This window comes from Rhinolophus sinicus, chromosome 2 (assembly GCF_057876585.1).
Source record: "Rhinolophus sinicus isolate RSI-liver-muscle chromosome 2, RSI-T2T, whole genome shotgun sequence".
In the NCBI taxonomy this organism is placed as follows: domain Eukaryota; kingdom Metazoa; phylum Chordata; class Mammalia; order Chiroptera; family Rhinolophidae; genus Rhinolophus; species Rhinolophus sinicus.
Window position 1 is genome coordinate 56,619,400 of NC_142502.1, and position 15,106 is coordinate 56,634,505.

Consider the following 15,106-nt stretch of genomic DNA (forward strand, 5'->3'; position numbering starts at 1 on the left):
TGGGGGAGGTACAAACCTAATAGGAGGGTATTTATTAATCATACAACCTCATAAATAATGAGAAATAACAACTGGTATAGAGCTCCAGAGGGAAGAACTTGTATGAAATGCCATAAGAGTAAAATGGGGGAATCTGACATTGTGTCTCTTGAATAACTGAGGAATGAGATGAGAGCTGAAAGATAAATAGAAATTATGCCAGAGGAGGAGTAAAGCTAGAATATTCTAGAAAGAGGAAATGACATGTGCAAAGGCAGTGAATTACAACACGACATATTTAAGTGTGTGAGAGAAGCCAAGCAAGGCTGGAGCACACAGAGCTAGGAGAAGTGTAATATTTAACAATTCTAGAAATATCGATAGATATCAGCAGAGCCCCAGGATCTATAGTAAAGATTCGGGTATTCACCTTAGGAGTTAGGAGAAGCCATTGGAATATTCGTTAGCAAGGGAAATACTCTCAACATTCATGTTTTCACACTTTTGCTGTGAATATATATAGCCAGAAACATGATACACCTTTTTTGTTCACTTTTAAATTTCACACTTGTGGTATGAAATACAACCTCACTGACGCACTCAATATTATGTTTTCAGAGATACTTCCATAAAGATGCATACAGGTCTAGTTCATTCATTTTATCTTTAATACTATATTGTGGGAATATTTTAGAACCTATTAGATAATTACAAGTTTTTTCTTTAATCAATTAATTTGGTAACTATGACAATTAATATTTTACTGTCAAAATATCATTGCATTTTTAATAAACCCTACTTAGCCACAATGTAATATTTGTTATTTAACTACTGGTTATATTTTGATATTTTATCAAATGTCATTTTTGTTCATGCTTATCGAGGTATGCAAAAATTTGCATTTTTCAAACTGACCTGATTTGACTTAGTTTCAAGGTTATACTTACATTAGGAAATTAGTATGGAGATTTTATTCCTTAAAATATTTTCTCACTAAATTATTATTAAAGATTTAATTAAACTTGTTTGTAAAACCAACTGGTATGGGTGTTGGCCCTCTCTATCAATTTTTTATTTGAAAAATTATCTAATTGATAGAAAGAATGAAGCATTATTACAAAGAATACCTGCACATGCTTCACCTAGCTTTATCGGTTGTTAACATTTTGCCATATTTGCTTACTCAATTTCACGTGTTCTCTTTCATTCTCTCTCCCCCTCTCTCAGTTTGTCTGTCTCTCCCTGTCTCTGTCTTATGGTATCTCCCCTTAACTACTTGAATGAATATTGAAGATTTCGTGACACTTCTCAGTTAAATATTTCAGAATAAATGTAATATCTTAGGAAAAAGAAAATTCCCTAATATGACCTCAGTGCCATTATCATGCCTCTCAAAGACAATAATTGCACACTTCTGAATTGCAATAAACCTACACTCTGTGACAGCCAGGTCCTATTGCCCCATGTGTCTTTTAATACCTGAGTGTAGATAGCTTCTTTCAGTGTGATGGTGAAAAAGACAGGCCAAGTAGAGGAAAATATTAATTAATTAAAAAAATACAAGCGTGCTTTGTAGACAAAGATTTCTTAGTTGAGATTAAGGGCTAGAAACAAAGTTAAGAATTCTGTGGTCAAAAGCAGGCTTTTCATATAGAGAAACAGAGTCCCTAGTTTATTCTAATTATAAAATAAAGTCCAGATAAATTATATTCCTAATTATGCTATGCAAAACCATAGAGCCATAAGCCAATGGAAGAAAATATAGAACATCTCTGTGATCTTAAGATGGGAAAAAATTTCTTAAACTACATATAACACAACTTAAATTGTGCTTTTAACCTTTTTAATCGATTCATTATATCAAATTAATGATTTCTGTTCAAAGACAAAGTTAATGGATAGGTAACAAATTGAGGGAAAATAATACCTAAGTCTAAATTTAACACCTAATGTATATTTAAAGTAGAAAAAATTGAAAGCTGTGAATTTGAAATTAAAAGAAAAAAGACTATAGCTAACACATATGTGGAGATAAATGCAAATAGAAGGGACATTGAACATTTCAAATTACAAAATAAGAAATGTGAAAATACTAAGTTTTAGCAGGTAATGGAAAAGAAAAGAAAAAGAAAAAAGGTTAAGGTAGCAATATTTATACCAGACAAAAGAGACTTTAAAACAAAGGCTATAACAAGAGACAAAGAATGATCCAGTAATTCCTCTTCTGGTTATTTATCAAAAGAAATCTAAAACACTAATTCCAAAAAGACATATGCATCTACATGTGCACTGTAGCATTATTTACAATAGCTAAGATATGGAAGCTATCTAAGTGTCCAGAATAGATGAATGGTTAAAGAAGAAGTGGTACATATATATATAATGGAACATTACTCAGCCATAAAAAAGAATGAAATTATGCCATCCATAACATGGATGAACCTAGAGGGCATTACGCTGAGTGAAATAAGTCAGACAGAAAGACAAATATCATATGAATTCATTTATATGTGGAATCTGAAAATACAAAATAAACAAACACACAAAAAAACCTCATGGATACAGAGAACATTTTGATGGTTTCCAGATGGGGAGGGAATATTAGGGGATGGTTGAAGAGGGGGAAGGGATTAAGAGGTACAAATTGGTAGTTAGAAAATAGTCACGGGGATCTAAAGTATAGCATAAGGAATATACGTAGTGAAGAATATTGTGATGACTATGTATGGTGTGAGATGGGTACTAAATGTATCAGGGTGATCACTTGTAAATTATATAAGTGTCTAATCACTGTAGTGTACACCTGAAACTAATATAATACTGTATTTTAAGTGTAAATGGAAAATAAAATAATTATTTAAAAATGGAATAAAATAAAATATCTAAGACTAAAAAAAAGGAAATGTAAAGGTGATCTGCTATACAACCTAATTTTTTTGTGAATGAACACTTTAGTTTCTCTTTTTAAATAATTTTTTTTAAGTTTGCTATGAACTTATTTGTAAATACAGTCCCATCTTTGTAACTAGAAATAATAAGAAGACTTAAGTCTCCATTAAATATCTTTTTATTTGACAACTACATCCCAATCATTTAAAGTTTAGTTTTGGGAGTTATACAATGACATGTAAGAAAAAACATTTTCTCAAGTTACTATTGTTCATATCTGCTATGCTTCACACATGACAAACACTTAAGAAATAGTGGCTGAGAGAAGGCATGTATGAAAGTAAAGTGATGTTTAGGCTAATAATGAAAGATTCGTAGAAATGATAGATTCCTTAAAATTTTTAAAGCTCTATCATGCTAAAAGAGGTCATTTATTTATTTATTTGATCTGGCAGAGTTTAGATCAATAATAGTGACTCAAGAGAAGTACAATTTAATTTAGTGTAAAGAACTCTACTATAGTTATATCTAGTTGAAAATGGAATGAAGCCTGAGGAAAGAGTATGCTGTTAATGAAAGGGTTCAAGTGGAAATCATGTGGCCATTCATCAAAGATGCAATACAGGTGCTGGAACCCTGAATGACAGGTGAGCTACCATGTTTCCCTGAAAATAAGACCTAGCCAGACAATCAGCTCTAATGCATCTTTTGGAGCAAAAATTAATATGAGACCTGGTCTAATAGTAAAATAATACCAGGAATATAATATAATATAATATAATATAATATAATATAATATAATATAATATAATATAATATAATATAATATAATATAATATAATTAATATAATATAAAATATATAATATAACATAACACCGTGTCTTATATTAATTGTTGCTCCAAAAGATGCTTTAGAGCTGATTGTCTGACTAGGTCTTATTTTTGGGGAAACAGGGTAGATAACATTCAAGTCTCCCTGTTTCCAATTATCAGTGAATGCTTCCAGAGAACAGAAGAGAATAAACAAATGGGTCATAAATTCCTTTGATATTACTTGCTACACATAAATATTATCCTCAGGTTTTCAATTCCATGATTTTGGCCTATGCTGGTTAATTAATAGCCAAGACAATCTATTTATGAGAATGGCAAAACCCTTATGTGGACTTACGCACTCTGAGATATTAACAACATATATGACTCACCTATTCACTTATTCAGCAATTTCTTTAAGACACCACTTTATTTGAGACACTGGTGATCAGAAAAGACAAAGTTTCTGCTCTCTGAGAGCTGAGTTCTGGTGAAAGAAGACAGGTAACAAACACGTCAAATGATAAAGAAGCAGAAGAATTTCAGAATGAGATAAGTGAGGAGAATGGACTATAAGGAGACAAAAGTGGAAGCAGAGAAACCAGTGAAAAGATTCTAGTTAAGAAATTTTGGAAAAATTCTTTATTTCTAGCATTTTGGCAGACTAGATAACCAGAAAACAAACAAACAAAAACTTCCTAGTTAAAGCAACCAAGAACATAAAGTATCTAGATAAAACAAACAAATTAATAAGAAAGTAAATAAAATAGGTAGGAACCTTTTTGGAGTAAAGTATAAAGCTTTATTAAAATCCATGAGAGAAATCCTAAATAAGTGGAGAGGTATACTGAGGTTTTGAATGGGAAGGCTAAGTATATTAAAGCTTCAATTTTCCCACAATGCAATTATCTATTCAATGCGATTAAGAAAACAAACAAAAAAACTTAAAGAATTTTTCTAAGAAAATTGAAATCCAATTAAAATTTACGTAAAAGAAAAAAAGGACAATAATAGCCAAGACCCTCTAGTTATATTATTATAAAGTTATAGTTATATAATTAAGGCAATGTGGTATTTGGGATAAGAAATAGCCAATAGAAACAATTTGCTAAAAATAGACCTACATATGTATGGAGATTTGATTGGACTACCAGTCACTGGGGAAGAGTAGACTATTTAAGGAATGGTGGTGGAAACTGGATATCTGTTCAAAATGAAAAATGAAATTAAATCCCTACATGAGCCATTCACAAAACTTGTTTTAAGGGATTGTAAACATTTAAATGTGAAAGCCAAAACTTTAAAAGCTATAGAAAACAACATAGGAGAATATCCTTACAATTCATGTTTTAGAAAGGTTCTTTTTAAAAAAAGACTTAAAAAGTTCAAACTCATAGAAAAATATTGATAAATGTGATTGAATTAAAATCATGTTTTTATTCGCAGATACCATAAAAATAATAAAAGAACAAGACCTAAACTGAAAAAAATTAATTGCATATTTCCATATAATTACAATGTACATATAGGAAAATATGCTCAACCATATTAGAAATTGGAAAATGCAAATTTTAAATCACAAAGAGATGCATCCTTATACTTTTCAGATGGGTAAATTTTTAAAAGTTAGCGCTAATAATGAATATTGATGAGGTAATGGATCAATAGTAACTCACCTACTATTAATGGGAATGTAAATCAGCACAAATACGTATTCATCCATTTGGCATAATCCATTACATTCAAACATGTAAAAACTTCGGGACTTAGTTGTTACACTCTACATATGTACTTTGGAGACCCTTTAGCACATTCATAAAAGACTTACTGCAAGAATAGTTGTAATAGCATTGTTTTTAATCCAAAATGACAACAATGAAACATCAAGAAAAATTTGAAAACCATCCAACTCTTTATACAAATTACAATCAGTATGTAGATTATGAGATAATAAAACAATTGCCTAGTTTAACACAGTGAAAGTGAATGAACTATAAATTCACACTGCAACACAAACAAATGTCACAAATCAGATATTGAGAGAAAGAAGCAAATTACAGAAGATTATATATCATACAATTCCATTTATGAAAATGAAAAGTTCAAAATCAATCAAAACTGAATGTATTATCTATGTAGGGTACACACACACACACACACACACACAAAATAAAACTTTTTAAAAAGCAAGAAATTATGAGCATATCATTTAGGATACTGGTCACCTCTGGAAAAAATGGAGGACAATTTGATCAGTGAGGATATTCAAGGTATTCAGTTGATATTGTTCTATTTCTGAAGTTGGATGATAATTGAAAAAATATTCCTTACACTTTACATAAATATTTTATATATTTCCCTTATAAAATATTCCACAGATATTAAACCAAAATAAAAATAAATGACCGTAGTTTGATTAGGATTTCACCAATAAGGATGGAGAGAATGGACAGATTTGATAAATGTTTTGGTGTGATTGCTGATAAGACTTTTTGATGGGTTTCATGTACAAAATGAATTAAAAAGTGGCTTCAAGAATGAATCCTAGCATTAGGGCTTATAAATAATAGGGTACATGTTATTAAAGTGAGAAAAATGTTTACCAGGAAAGTAAGAATTCTGATCTAGGCATGACATTTTGAGATGTACAATAGACAGTACCCAAGAAAATGTTAAGTTGGCAGTTGTATATATGAGTTTTGAGATAAGGAGATATATCAGGGCTGGTGATACAAAGTTAAGAGTCAATGGCATATAGATGACATTTATATTAAATCATGGAACTGGATGAGATCACTGCAAGGAAGAGGGTGGATTTTTAAATGGAAGAGGGTGAATAGTCAAAATGTGGTTTTCCAACTACTCAAGGTTAAATATATGAGATATATTCATTTTAATATTCATTAGAATATTTGAATACCTTATTTTGGTCATTCATAATTTTCTCAGTATAATGATTCTTACAATAATTTACCTTAAATTAGCTATTAGAATAGGTAGGATATACATACATTTAATAAATAGGCAAATCAATTTGTTTTTGCTTCACTTTAGTTCTTTATTCTTTCACTGAGTTGCCTTACGCATAGAAAAATGCACCTTAGAATTTAATTTTATTGATCTCCTCACTGCTATTATGCAAGGTCTACTAAATTGACTCCTAGATTCTAGATAGGTATTCAAGTTGTTTTCCATAGCTACACTTATATATTTGCTTACAAATAATCATTTTTAAATAACTGTTGTTCTAGAAGCACAACTAAGCTTTATTTTTGAGAATTACTGAGAAATAGATCACAGTAACCATAATAATAAATAAAATGTTAAATATTTGTTCAATGAATATTTTATTCATCATAGTTCTAATTCAAGGACATGAATACATGTGAATTTGTGTTTCTTTTGGCCTGGATTTACTCTACTTCCTAAAGTACAGCAATAACATTAACAGATACCTTATTGTAAAGGTGGGAGGCTTTCTTTTTTGGTGAGAATCATTATTGCTTCTCCATTAAAATAAAATAAAAAACATGGGTCTATTTTTGCCACAATAACCTTTCATTTTCTGAGTTGATTAAATTTAGCAACTAGTTTTTCCTAAACTATTCAAACACATAATTGTCATTCTCTTCATGTCAAAGGACTCCCACAGTAACATCTTACTGTAAGACAGTTTTTAGTCCTTTCACAGAGGTTATGGGCTAAAATTCCAGTTCTGGTTATTTTCATTTTTCACACTAACATCATATTTTTGCATTAGAAATAGATTGTAGAATGATGGGATTTGTCTTCTTAAACATCCTCAGTGACATTTATCTATATATGAAAAGGCAAATTGATGGGGCCAATATCTGGATAATTAATAAACTAATATACAATTAAAATGGTGGATTGATCTCATGCATTTATTTTCTCTCCTTTCAATAACCTCACCAAAATAACTGCAAAGGAATAAAAAGTTTTTAAACAGTCAAAGAGAACGGGAGCCAGGAATATCAGCAGCTGAGACTCAGGAGGGACCAGAGGCAAATAGAAAAGTATTAACTGAATTAACTTCATGGAGGAAGCATCCATCTAAATGTCTGGACACAGGGAGAACAACAAGAAGTTGGTCAATACCACCATGGTATCCTGGAAAGTTCAGAGTTAGGAGACACTGGTTATTACTTTAAGTTACGGAAAATGGAGGGTTGGTTGAAAGAATGCATGGGGATCTGGTGTTTTTCTTGTCTTTCTAACTCACCTTTAAAAACAAGGTGTCTACCAACAGGGAAAACAAACCAAGTATCTATTTTCAGGAGAAATTAAACAACAGTGGCTCTGAACATAAGGACACAGAAAAGGGTGAAGAAATGAGGTGAAGATCAGGGCTAAATATAGTGACGTGGTGAGTGCCTGAAAAGATAGTGAGTTTTGGTTGGTCTTAACCTTCAAATACGAATGCACAGCTAAGGACCAAGGGATATTTGGTTAGCCTGTAATATGAAAGAAGGAAATCTAAGCGAGCACATGGAAAAAAGGAACATTAGAGAAAAACTGTAATGAATATCTCAGAATTATAGAAGAAGTTGTATCTATGAAACAACAGTAGAATGCTATGAAGCTAGAGTAGCCAAAGAGAAAATATTATCAAAATTAAAATTCCAACAGAAAGTTTGAAAAACAAAGTCAAGGGAATCTCTCAGAATAAAGAATGAAAATGAAAGGAAAAAAAGTTGGAATCAAAAAAACAAAACCAATAGAGTCAATTCTGAAGGTCCAGCACCTGACTCAAAAGCATTCCAGAAATAGAACAAACAGAAAATAATTGAAAATTATTTTTAAAATAAGGGCATATTGCAAGTGTTGGAATATGTAAGACAATAACTCTATAAAGAAATTCATACTAATGTGTATTATCTTGAAATTTAAAAACTCCAAGGATAAAAATAATCAAGACTACAAAGAGGGTGTGGAGGCAGATCACGTGAAAGGGAACAGAAAAAAGGAGCAGCTTCTGAATTCTAAGAAGAAAACACTGAATATCAAGAGACATTGAAATCTAGGGGAAAATGATTAACAGGGAATTCTACAACTAACCAAACTTTTAGTTGAGTGTGAGAGAAAAAAAAAGTAGAGAGCTCCTTGAGAAAAAAGGCAAGGAGGGAAAAGAAGCTAATAGATTATCTGATAATTTTTCATTAAAATATTATATTAAAACGTTTTGATAGGTTTGATAAGTTAGAAAAGTTAGGAATAGTTACATAGAAAGCCATGTATATTAATAACAAAACTATTGACTCCAAGAATAAGAAAAGGTTGTACAAGAGAGTAGTGAAGAATTTAGATCAGTAATGAGTATCTACATAATCATAATAGTATAAAAATTGACTATGGTACTAACTATAGTTTGTAATATTAATAGTTTAGGAGATTGGATAAAAGGGACATGTATGTGGGATGAGGAGGATGTAAGAATCCTGATCTCATTTACCATGACATAGTCAAAAATGAACATAAACATTGATTAATTCATAGCAACCTAAGAAAATTGTACTAGAACTCTGTCTGGTATTGTATATTTGAGAGTATTGTGTCTCTCGGATGCCAATCTGGGGAAAGACAAGGCCTGAGGGTAGGGGAGAATTACAGTTTTTCTTTACTAGACTTTTTTACTATTTATTGATTTTAATTATGTTGGCATATTGCTTGGATCAAAATTTTACAAATTAATAAAATAAAGAGTAAAGAGAGTCATCAGTGAACTAACAATCAAGATTTCCTTATTACGGTCTATTTGTTTATATGAATATAAACCTGACAAAAGTGTTCCAATTTGTGAAGCTAGGTCAACAATATTTGCTGCTGAGCACTTTATGTGGTAAATTTGAGTACTAAATAACTACTATTAGAAGTACTTCAGCTGCCATAGGGAAAAGAATAACACAAATACAAAACAATGGTGTAACATGCTTATTCTAAATTTTCATTTTATTGGGAGTTAAGCATGAATTTACCTATTTTTCCCATCCCCCACCATCAGCTTGTTCTCTGTATCTTTGGGCCTATTTCTGTTTTGTTTATTCAGTTGTTTTGTTTTTTTATATTTCACATGTAAATGAGATCATATGGTATTTGTCTTTCTCCATGTGACTTATTTCACTTAGCATATGTTCTCTAGTTCCATCCATATTGTTGCAAATGGCAATATTTTGTTATTTTTGTATTTATGTTTATATATCAAACAGTATAATACACTGCCAATAGTTTATTTATTTTATACTTATGAAGCCAGTTCAATTTTCAAACGATAAACACAGATCACTTTGATAATTCTGTCCCACTCAGTGAAATTATGAATATATCCTTTTAATGGGCCTAATTAAAAAACAAATTTTAGGTGAAAACTCAAAAAATATGTAGACATTTGTCTCCTCGGATAAAGATAGACTGTAATTTATATTCATAGAGTAGGATAAATTAATTCAGCAGCCTCTTGAAAGCCCTCAGGTGATTTCTAGATTGCCAGTAAAACTACGTATCAAGTGAACCTGCCATCCTTAATATTTTGCAAAGATATCTTAATAATCCCTATCATTTTTTCCGCCTGCAGGCCCCACCCCAAAAGAAAACAGTCTTCCTATATTTCCTGAAGTCTCAACATCAATTTAAAAAACTAACATTCGTTGTAGAAAATGCAAGTCTTCTGTATTTGGTACCTGCTCCTAATGAAAGGTACTGAAAATCTGAGCTATTTCTGAATCCCATGGAAGGATTACCCACCAATGGACCGACTACCCTGAGTCACAGCTCACTTCATATCACTCACCCAGTTGTTTCATTATTCATCAAACAAAGGCTGCTCTAACAACAGGCTATTTGGGGCTATAAATATTTGTTAATACCTATTGCAAAACATGTAGAAGGAGAAAAGGAATGTCATTCTCTTAACTAACTTAATGTATGTATTAAACTTTAGAATCCTACAAGGGTCTTTCATTGAGTACTGTCAAATCAGTCAGCAGACTTAAGTTGAAATGAAATTCAAGGAATCAGCTAACTAATATTAATACTCAACTGATGAAGCAATCAACCGAGTAAAATTGGCAGTTTCCAAAATCTAAAGGTTTAAAACATGCTTTAATTTCTATTAGATTCACTTGCACTTTCATATCACAAGAATATCCTAGTCTTTATAATATTTGATCCATAATTCTCCTTTCAAAATATAGTAAAATGAATGAATTATTAAAAGTTAAGAAAATACAAATTATGCATGACTTGAATTTTCATACTTGTCCGACCTGCTTCTGCAAGAAAGAAAACTCATGTTTATTTTTCAGAAAAGTAATATTAATTTCTGAAGTACAAAATCTCCATCATTTCCCCCTGGATACTAAATATGAAATGGTAAAAAATTAAAATTTGGGAATTCCATGCTTTCTCAAGTTTTCTTTGCATCAAGTCCTGGTCAATGACTTTATTACTGAGGTATCCTAGGAGAATACGCAGCCTCCATTGTTTCCCCACTTTTTAAAATTTTCACCATATATTTTCGAATGTGGCTCCTGACACAACCAACTTTCTGTTGGGTCTCTGATTTATGTGATGTAACAGCTTTCTGCTGGTAGCTGAGTCTTCTTACTAAGGCAGGTTTATATATATATATGCACTGTCTAAAAATTAAAATTGAATTAATCAATTGATTATATTTCATACAGTTACAATATCTGATATGATTACAAGAGCAAATTTTTAGTGGTGAAAATAGTTTCCCTTTAAAAAATATGGTTATGTCGGTGGCTACAGTGTTTTTAAATGTCCTGGTTTTTGACCTCCAATGTTCAAAAGAACAATGAGACTCTTTCCAAAATGTTCTTTACGAAATCTCTGTGTAGTACTAGGTGAGAGCAATTATGATCCTGTATCTTTTACGAAGAAGAAAAGTGATATGCCAGACAGCTAAATTTAGTTTCTTCCAAGAGTCTTCTAATTAAACAAAAATCTGACCCCTAACTAGATACATATTAATAAACTAGACTTCTTTGGGAATCATGTTCACAACACACTCTTTCATTATGCCATTTGCCTTCCTCCCAAGAAATGACTCAGATGTTAAATGTTGTGTTTTGTATTTTAACAAACTAAAGAAAACAGATATCATTGTATTTTATGTAAACTGCAATGCTAATGGCCCATGTGCAGCTGCCAGGCAGGTTACATTCTTAGGGCTGGGGACAGTATGAATATTGTTTGGTGCAGTATAAATTTTATGTGAAAACCAGCTATTGCAAATAGTTACTGAGATAATAGAATAATAAGTTTTCAGAGCTAAAAAAAAGTTCTAGCAACCATCTAAGCAAACAGTTTGCAATGTTCTCACCAGTAAGGACTCTTTCATTATTTTAATTACAGATCTTCAATTTTGAAGGATTTAAAATCAGTGGACAAGATACTGTGTACTGTTACTTTGTAATACTGAAAATCATATGGAGTTTTAATTTAGTTTGAAGAATTCTGTCACTACCTTTGAGGGCCTAGGTTGGGAATGAATGAGTTAGTCTCATTCTCTCACTCTATAGATGACAGAAATTGTGCCATGATATGGACGCGGCTCAAGGTAGCACAGCCAAAGAGAGGTAGCCCTGGAGTGAGAACCAATACAAAGGAGGGACAGATATGAGAAAGCACTTTCTCTGACCCCTCATTAGCACTTCTTTATCATGACCCCTTTAATGCTTGCGGTTCCCATTGTCCTTTCACCCCAATTTCTCTAGCTCTGCTTCTTCATGTAGTGCAAAGATTTTAATAGCTGGATATTGACGATGCTCAACCCATCTCTCTAACCCAAATTCACTCTTGATATTCTGACCTTTATTTCCTGTCACACTCCAAACTCAGAGAACTTTAGGCCTTTACTTCACCTGCACGTTTAGCAATAAAACCATCCTATCTCTCTCCAACGCTTCTTTAGGGAGCAATACAAGTCTCATCGTCTACGAAATCTGTCCTAATTTCCATTTTCCCACCATGTCCAGGTAGATATAATGTGCTATCCCCTGTGCTTATGTTACAAGTTACAGAATTTGTCTTCTTTTCTGACTGTTCAGGTGTGTCTCTCCAGCTGGACTGAAAGACTCCTAAGGGTAGTAGGAAGAGCGTCTGGTTCCTCTTTGTAAGTCTAGTGCCTAGATACTGCTGGCCTCAATGTGCCAGCAAAATAAAGCTTTATAGGTGCTGTATAATTCAATTTGTTCAAAATACTAAAAGCATCTGTTATTCAGTTTCTCTCATACTCAGAGTAACCATAAACTTTACTTAACTACACCTGTGAACTTCTTACAGAAAACTATTTTAACTAAAATACATAGTACAAAATTACAGCTTCAGAAAATCTTCTTTTTTACTAATGAATTAACCAGTGAACTCTGTTAATCAGAGAAGAAACAATGTGGTCCTTTTATGAAAAAAGGTGACAAAGACGCTATGCAGGCAAAGACACTATAAAAATAACTATGTTAATACAATGTTAAGTGTGTGCCAAGCTTACAGCAAATTGTGTATGTCAAACCGTTATGGATCTTAAAGATCCCAACAAGTGCATACAAGGAGAAAAAATTGCTATTTTCAGTGTATTCAACGAAGATGTATCTGTAAGCCAATCTGCTAGATGCTGCAGAGAATAATAGGAGTAAGAAACAACTTTATAAATCATCGAGTGAATTTAATGAACATCTTACATGCTTGCAACCAGCTGTTAATATACTTTGGTTGCTTATATAAGATATTAGAAGATATAGAGAGGAAATATAGTGGAATGGTTCTGAGTTTGGGATTTGCAGTCAGTTGCGTTTGAATCCTTACTTTGCCAATTGCACCTATGTGACTTTGGGCAAGTTAATTAACCTCTCTAAACTCCTAATTTCTCATTAAAAATACAGTATTCGTAATAGAACCTATTCTTATAGGTTTTATTATTAATAATAAATAACCTATTTAATAATATAATCCATATAATAAATAATAACCTTAATAATGACCTTAATAATTAACCTAATATTAATAGAACCTCATTAATAATAGAACCTATTTTTATAAAGTCATTACAATGAGTAAATAGAATAATGCATAGAAAGTATTTGGTACCATACTTAGCTAAATAGTACCAATATATGAAATCAAATATTATCACTATCATTGGGGAGTGGCTGTTGATGGAATTATGGTCATAAAAATTTAAGAATAGAATGGAACTTAGTGGTCATTTAAAAACAAATCCCTTATTTTACAGGCGAGGAAACTAAAGTTTAGAACAACTTTGAGTCTTGTTCAAGTTTGTTTATGGTTAAACAGGCATAACTTCCAGGTATCTGGAATTACTGCTCAGTGCTCGTGGTACTCTCCACTAAAATGGAACTTACACTTCATTTTCCACATAATTGATTTGCCATAAACAATACCATCTTCTACTTCCAGAATTATTTTCTTTGTGATCATTTATTTGAATGAAGAAAAGTGGCAAAAAATTAATAAACATGATATTTGGGCAAATGTGGGAAAATTTTTTAAACCCTTAAATTCACATCATGTTTTTCATCCTCATCCTCCCCATAATACCCAACTTCCAGAACACATGCTTTCTTGCCAGACAAGTAGAACAAATCCCCTCTGGGGTAATTGCCGCCCAGAGATAGGTCCACACAAATCTTCACTTAAGGATGCTCTTCCAGTGCCTGTTCCTCAAGGACAATCCCTCCAACCTGCAGTTTCCTACTGTAAACACAGCAGCTGTCGTGTTTGTCACTTGCTCCGCTTCTAGAAACTCCTCTACTAGCTTTTGAATTTCTTATCTACTTTCAATTGATTCATAAATTCAAAGTACAGATTTCAATGAATTTTAACCTATAGGCATTAGCTACTGTAATTGACCAACATTGCTTTAATATCAATTTTGGTCAATTAATTTTGGAAAGTGCTCATATTTACTTTACTTTGGGCAGTAATATTAAATATATGTACTGAATTTAAGTGAGAAGAGTAATAGCTATCTGGTATGCCTCTAATTACATACACTTCAATTTTTCTATTTAGATTACTGTATCCTTAGCAAAGCAATGTATAATTGAGATCAGAGAGAAAGATGATTGAAAGACTATTTGGGACATATTACATATAGTCTGCTTTAAATCAAATTGTGTTTCTGCTAAAATCCAGAATATATGGTTTTTACTCAAACTTATAATAATGATTTTCCATGTAATAATTCTAATGTTGGCATAATATTAGATAATATGGATTGTCATAATTAACTTTTCTCATTGTGTGAGACAAGTTGCTTCTAATATTTTGCTATTTTATAAATAATGCTTTAATAAGCAAATTTTTAAAAATGTCTTTTTTATATTTTAATTTCCTTAAAATAGTTTCATTGAAATATGATTATAG

The 15,106-nt window shown here is 31.6% G+C and overlaps 1 protein-coding gene across 8 annotated transcripts in view; it reads right to left on the minus strand.

The window, feature by feature from the left end:
• FUT9 (fucosyltransferase 9) overlaps positions 1–15,106 on the minus strand; it is a 172,421-nt gene that overhangs the window by 109,132 nt on the left and 48,183 nt on the right. Inside the window, exon 1 of one of the 8 annotated variants that reach the window (XM_088795550.1) lies at positions 4,075–4,105. The exons of 6 other annotated variants lie outside the window; for them this stretch is intronic. The gene's annotated coding sequence lies outside the window, so the exon portion shown is untranslated. Of the gene's footprint in view, positions 1–4,074; positions 4,106–15,106 lie in introns of those variants that run through there. One more of the 8 variants, XM_088795552.1, reaches the window with a different exon arrangement.